Genomic DNA, 7,425 nt, shown 5'->3' on the forward strand with positions numbered 1-7,425 from the left:
CCCCGGGAGCAGGCCTAAGCCCGCAGGTCCTTATCTCCTGAGGGTTCCCAGACTGCAAGAGGGCCCAGGCCGGGCTGGGGGGCCCCCCCCCCCCCAGTGCACAAATTTTTGTGCACCGGGCCTCTAGTGAAAGATAAGAGCAGAAATCAATGAAATAAAAAAAAGTCAATTGAATAAAAAGTTGACTCTTTGAGAGGATCAATAAAATTGTAAACTTTTATCCAGACTGATTTAAAAAAAGTGAATGCACACATTTCCAATACCAGGAATGAGAGATCATACTGATATTAAGAGAATAATAAGGAATTATTTTAATTTAGTAAAAAGCTAATAAGATAGAAGTAATTACACCACAATTAGCAGGCAATCTATGCACAGACTATACTTAAGGCTGAAGTTGAAAGGATAAAATGATACATTAAGTCCCTTAGTTGTTATGTCTAGCCTATTTTTATTAATAATAACAACAAAAAATTATCTAGGACCTGAGTTTGGAGGGACCTGTGTTAGGCCATCTCTGGGCAAAAAAAGAGGAGGTCATTTGAAGATGCATTTATGTATATGAAATAATAAAGCCATAAGTGATATGGGTTACTAGTAAATAAGTACTCTTTGGATTGATGAGAGTGAGTGGTTATAAAGGTCCAGGCAGATCTCTTGTATAAATTGATCCCAATAGCTCAACTCTCATGTTAGAGTTACTCTAGCTTGCAATTGCTGGATTTTTAAGAAGGCTAAATAATTCGAGAAACCTAATAATGACCAACCCTTTATAACTGGTTAAAACTCATTAGATAAAAGGTCCAAGCTAATTTCAAGACATAATTAATACAGACTTCCAGAGATGGAATAATAGAATGAAATCTTTTAGACTAATAAGCTAATTCAGAATATTTGGATTGCAGACAAACTGGTTTTACACTAAGCCAAGGAGGGAAGGAATACTGAACCAAGTTCCTGTTGTTATGCTTATGCCATAGCATGTGATGTAAGGAGCAAACAAAAGCACAGTGACATGCTGTAAGTAGATGTATTTACAAGAAACATAAACATTTAAATTTTTACATAAGCATTCTAAGGGGAATTTTCTCAGAGTGATAAGATATTTTATAGTCTATTAACTCCCAAGAAATAAAACATATCAATATTAAAGTCATACATTTATCTACTGTTAATGGTAGCTGTTTGACTCATTATCTCAAATCAACTTTGGGAATTTAGAATTTTCCAATAATATAGATTTAGTTGCATTTCTTTCCCTAATCTAAACATATTGTTCAAAAACCCCTATATTACCTGAGCACTTTTAAAAAGTGAGGAATTCTGATACTAATATCTTCTAAGAGAGAAATCTTACACTGTAAAGGGAGGTCTCACAGGTACCCTGCTCTCCTGCCATGCCAATATATCAGGTGTCAGTTCTCTATAATACACCACCTGTCAGGTTAGAACAAGGGACTATTGCTGATCCTGAACTTCCTCTGAGTGAAGGAGGAGACATTTCATTGTAAACAGAAATCAGACCTCCAAGAAACTGTACTTTAACTTTAGTATAACTATTGTCCAACCTATTCCAGATTCTTAGCATGCTGGATGAAGAAAAATGGACACACTGATGAGCTGCTTAATTTTATATCTCACTCATGTATTTGTTTTTACTTCTCACCCAAGGATATTTGTGGGGTTTTTTTAATTGGTTTTAGAAAGAGAGGGAGAGGAAGAGGGGGAAGGGGAGGGGGATTATGATGAAGGGGGAGGAGGAGGAAGGGAGAGGAGGGAGAGGGGGAGACAGGTGTAAAAGAGAAACATCAATCTGTTGCCTCTCATATGCCCGCCCTGGCAGGGGATGGAACCCAACCTGGGCAGGTGCCCTGACTGGGAATCGAGCCTGAAACCTTTTGGTGTAAGGACAGTGTTCTAAACAACTGAGACACCTGGCTAGGGAAATATCTCACTCATTTTTTATCCAACTTATTTATTTAAGAGATTCCGAAGGAATTTATATATTATTCCAGTGGTTGTTGGGAGAGGTCATGGAGGGAACGTGATCTCTAGTTGACCTTGAGATGAACCTGGTCAATTAGCAACTCCTGCCCTTCCCTGTGGGAGGAACCCGGATGCAAATCCCATCCTCAATGCACACAGCTGAGCCATATCAAGGACATAGCCTTGGGAGCTTGAGGTTTGTTGAGATCAGCTGTACAGAATAAGTGACTGAACACAGTTAAAATCTCTGTATAGACATTTAAGATTCTGGCGGGTTCGCGGGAATATCTACTAGTCTTCCGGCGTCCTTCCAACTAGCCTTGTAAGTAAATTCCCTGGCTTAGGAAAGCTGCCACCCACTAGTTGGAAGTGGCAGCTTTTCTTAGGTCTCTCTTTGTCCTCCGTGTACAGGGACCAGTTTCAAATTTTAGCTGAGTAACTCCCTAGGTTTTGAAACAAAGGTGGTCACATTCTTGGTATTCTTTTTCCTCAGCAAAGCATTTATTGAATACGTGACAATTGTTTAATGAAAGTCAGTATCCAGACACTCTTTTTTAAAGGATAATCTGAGTTGCAATGATAATCTGCTATAATCTGCTGTGGAATTGCTATATGCCAGAAATTCCAAAAATGAAATTTTGCCTTGTTCAGCATCTCCATTTTAGTGTTTGGTGGGACTATTGGCGCCAAAGCAAGTCTTAGTGGGGAAGCACTAAACTGCCATCTGATTTTCTTTCTAAATATTCTGAGTCAAAACTATTTCATAAAATTATTAACCCTGAAAATTATTTCGTATTTTAGTGAATCTTATAACACATAAGTAATTGCATGAATGTATCTATGTACAATAAACTTTAAAAAGGGGTCTAATATTACTCAACTATGGTTTTACAAAAACAAGATCAAAACAACTATTCATATAAAAAGAAATTTAAATAAAATCAAATCTTTTGATGTCCAAAGAATTAAATGATTCCCCTTGTGGCCAACAAAGACTGAGCTAACATAGTAAGAAAAACAAATCTACTTATAAAACATATGTAATTAGTACTTATAGATTACTTATTATGTGTTAGGAAATATGCTAAGCATGTAATAAATATCAATTAATTCCAGTCCTCACAGTAATCCTGTTAGGTATGTATTAATGTCTTGATTGCAAGTAAATTTTTTTTTAAGTTGGGGGGAAAGAGAAAGACTTGCGGAGACTATGAGGCAGATGATATAAAGTAGGTCCTTCTGAACCATAATGCCCAAGTTTCTGACTCTTTTATTGTCATTTGGGCCAATTAGGGCTGGAATTTTGTGGGTAATAATTAATTGCATTTAGATAAATAAAGGCTAAGATGATATGCTAGGGTTTTAAAACCTTTCACTTATTAACATAAATGGAATTCATGTATGTGTTGTCTATGTGCCACTGTTTAGTAATACTGTTCAGCTCCTAAACATGAATGATGCCTTTAAACTGATTATGTAGATATAATCAAGATAAAACAGAATTATTGCTTTAAAATGGAAATCTTCAACAAAGATTTCATGTATGAATTTTAATCACCTAATTTACTTCCTCCCACTTACTAGTATCTGTTTTGTAGTAAGACCTAGTAGTTGCTCTATTACCTATGAGAAGATATTTAAATGCTATATTTCATAGAATAAAAAAATCTTAAATGCTAGAAATAATGTTAGATGCAAATGTAATGTTAGTCAGTGGTGTAGTTTTTTTAATTTTCTTTTTCTTTCCAATATTCATAGCAGATAATCTACTGTATTTAAGTAAAATAGTGATTTTAAAAGGAGATTTGGGAAAAAAATAAAAGGCAAGTTGTTCTCCAAGTTATTATTTGTACCTTTAATTTTATAAAAACTCAGTAGTTCAGCTTGATGTTATAAATTGTTTTAAACTCTGTTTACTAAATTAGGTTAAATGTTTGCAGTTGGTAGTGTTTTTACCTGTATCATCTTTTCTGACATCTACTGGCAATACCTGATATTACATTGCTCTTTAATTCATTCTTATCTGCCTTCTCTAACTGTCTAGTACTCATTTATTCAGATAATACCAATTTAATTCACCCTGAAGAACTCAATGAGCACCCTTGACTAAAGAAGAGGTATTGTAATATGAGACCAAATCATAGAAGAGGAAACATTTAGTTTTCCAGAGGCTGAAGAATTATACACTTAGCATATTATACATATATTTTCTTTCATGGCTTGGTACTAAAAGAGATATAACACTTTATTTCTGGAAAACTCCAAACTCATTCCATCTGAGTGTTACATATACTTAGTGTTTACAATTATCAATCAATCCCCCTAAATGACATGCTTTGCAGTTTGATAGCTGGGTGATAAAAACTGCATTAGAGTAAAACTGGGAAGGGGTAGTCTAAATCCACATTAAAATGAGTGCGCTGTACCCAGATGCCTGCACACATCGGGGGCTTGGCTACAGAGCAGCATGCCTGAGCAAACTTTTCATATTACCAGGAACCCATTTATCCACAGAGCCATCACTCAAATCCAGATACTTGTTGCCAGCGCCAAGATTTATAGGCTGAGGCTCGTTTTTGAAATTGCTTTGTATTTCCCTTGAACAGCCAGGGCAGCCGCATGTTAAAAAAAAAAAAATCTGCCTTGGTCTCCTTGGAGCCTATTTATAAAACTAATTTGTCTCCCTGGACATTTTTTTTCTCTCTCTCATTCAAACGCCAGCCCTTGGCTTCTAAACCATTAAACCCGCCCCCCCCCTTTTTTTTAATCCCAAACAAAATACTGTCACAGACAATGCCTTGCAGGACAGTGATGAGCCCCGTGATAGAGTCCTCCCAGGCAGGACACAGGCCATGTCGCCTTCTGGCCGGAGGTGGATCCACTGCCCTCCCTGCAGACGCGCAGGCACACACAGAGCGCCGGGAAGTGCCCATTTACTGTACCGCATGCCGCCTGCCTTGAAGGAACTGTAGCTAACCGCCTTATTAGTATTCTCGCCTCCGCAGCATCAGAGGGCTGAGCGACATGCAGCTGAACGGGGACAGACACGGCTCTGGCAGTCATCTCCACGCAGCCTGCCGACCGCCGGGGGTGGGGGATGCAGCACATCAAGATTAATAACCTTGCCAGCACCCAGGGCACCCCGGGAGCAGGCACCTCTGCTGATTGACCCGCTCCTGGCTTGATGCATCCGCCTGGGGGAAGAGGGATTCGGAATCTACCTGGTCCTGGGGGGCCCCCCTGATTTTTTGGATGCTCTTTTGATCCTACATCCATCTGGGAAGGTAACAGTGAGCCCAACCATCTGCAGCGCACAGCAGCTATTGGAGGTTACCCCTGGCAGTTTTCATTGCACTGGTGTGTGTGAGTGTGAGAGTGTGTGTGTGTGTGTGTGTGTGTGTGAGTGCGGGGTGCCTGCATTTGCGTGGAAGAGAATGTGTGAGTGTCCGCGAGTGCGTGTGTTTGTGTGACAACTAAAGCAGGTAGATCGTACAGTAGATTTCAGCGCGTGAAAATATTCTCTGGGCACTTGGGCTGACAGTCTGTAGTCTCCCCCGGCCATCTAGTGCTCACCGCCCCCTTTCTTCTCCACTCCCCCCCCCCTTCTTCTTTTTGCCTTTGATGAGTTTTTGGCTTACTTTTTGGCGGAGTCTCTTGGACACGTTTTGCTGGATAATCAGATAAATGGAACCTTTGAAAACTGATTATTTTTCTCCTCTGTGACTTTAAAAAAAGAAGAAGAAAAGAGTAGTGCAAGACGAGCTAGAGGATTTTAAATTTTCCTTGGTGAAATCCGAGGGTGCAGAGGGTGCAGAAAGAAGGTAAGTCACGGACCACTTAGATCTTGGTCCCTGCTTCCTTGCAATGTTTTGGGCTTTCCTGTTTGTTTTCAGAAATACATATTCAGTCTATAAGTGCGTCTTCAGAGAATGCAATGCTCAGAAGAACTCAGTGTGTGGCATTTTGGGGCTGTTTTCATGCCTAGGAGATTATTTCCATTTTTATAACCAACCCCCTCCCATCCTTCCATTTTTATACCTCTTATTGATCTAACATTAGAATTCTGCATATATGAAATCTGGAAAAAAATTAATTCCAGCCTTCTCCCTCCTTGACATACGCTCTAAATTTGAGAGGGGGAAAAAATCAGGAATGCTACTGCAGAGGCTTTGAGTTAAGAGGCAAAAGTGTGTGAGGGTGGGGGTTGGGGGAATAAGCCGGGCCTTTATGATAACTTAGTAAACTGTTTTTCCATAGCACTTTTTTTTCCCTTGCATAGTTCAGTCTGCTCCGGAGAGTAGCGAATGCATGGAATACAGAAAAGCTGTTTCAACAGATCTTAAGTGGAGCAAATGAGTACAAAGTGGAAATTGTTTAGTATTTCGCACCTCTCTTTTTTGCACTGATTCTCTTGCTACTGCATCTCATTAACCTTTCTGAAGGCAGCGTCCGTCCCCTGATTAAGACTTGTGTCTCTCATTTTGAACCCCCGCCCCCCTTTGCCCTCCTTGGTCCCCAGAGACCACATTGCTCTTACTTGTCTCTTCTTGGCTGCAAAGGCAAGCAGGCAGCATCAGGAATTCAGGGGACTTAAGTGGAACATCTCACCTAACTCAGTCTCCAGTGTTTCCTGGTGGTTAGCGTTGCATTTTTCGCTTCTTTGTTTTTTCTTTCCCTTTCATTCAAAGTTAAATGTAGATAGTACTTTACGTTACCACCCCCAGGTTATTTAAAGCAAAAGGCCATTGTATGGTGATAGCATCTGCCTTCCTGTATCTGTATTTTTATCTCTGCATTGGCATCACTTAGCTTCTCCCAAGAAGTGAGAACACTTGTAAATATATTTTTCTAAAATGCTGAGACCCCAGCATTTTAGAGCTTTAGAAGTAATAGAGCTTCCCTCTGTCAATGCATATGGCATTTGGGAACTCTTTCCCAATGCATACGGGTGGTTTCTCCTGAAAGGAATGGTGATATTTCATGGGATGTTAGCCAACTCGGGACGGTTACTGTGAGCATATTCATGCAGGCGATGACAGGAATGTTAGTTAACCGGGCAGAGGAGCATATGTAGAGGTGTTTCCATGTACTGATGTCTGTGTAGAGATGGAGAAGTGGAAGAAATAGCAGCAGAAGAGATTTAGTCAGAGGCATTTGATGGGTTAACATTTTATGAGCGCAGCCAAGTTGAAGGATGTTAAACATCATACTTAACACATTAATACTATTTCCTGTTTCAAAAAAGAGTTGTTCAAAATTCCTGAACTGAAAAGAAAACACACACACACAAACAGAACTTAAAGATGAGATTATGTTGTGGTATTACTGTGGGCTGTGCCTTTCTTGTCTATCTAAGTTTTTGCAGGATGGTGTTAGAGACACAAGTAAAGGGGGCAGCTGATAAAAGATGTCCACCACCTCCCCTCCCCCACCCCCCGC

At 39.8% G+C, this 7,425-nt stretch overlaps 1 long non-coding RNA gene across 1 annotated transcript in view; it reads left to right on the forward strand.

The window, feature by feature from the left end:
• The first annotated feature begins 4,786 nt into the window (after positions 1-4,786).
• LOC102238742 overlaps positions 4,787-7,425 on the forward strand; it is a 584,126-nt gene continuing 581,487 nt past the window's right edge. The window contains exon 1 of the long non-coding RNA XR_001359854.1: positions 4,787-5,807. This is a non-coding gene — a long non-coding RNA (uncharacterized LOC102238742). The remainder of the gene's footprint in view (positions 5,808-7,425) is intronic.

Source organism: Myotis brandtii, unplaced genomic scaffold, assembly GCF_000412655.1.
Source record: "Myotis brandtii unplaced genomic scaffold, ASM41265v1 scaffold712, whole genome shotgun sequence".
Lineage (NCBI taxonomy): Eukaryota > Metazoa > Chordata > Mammalia > Chiroptera > Vespertilionidae > Myotis > Myotis brandtii.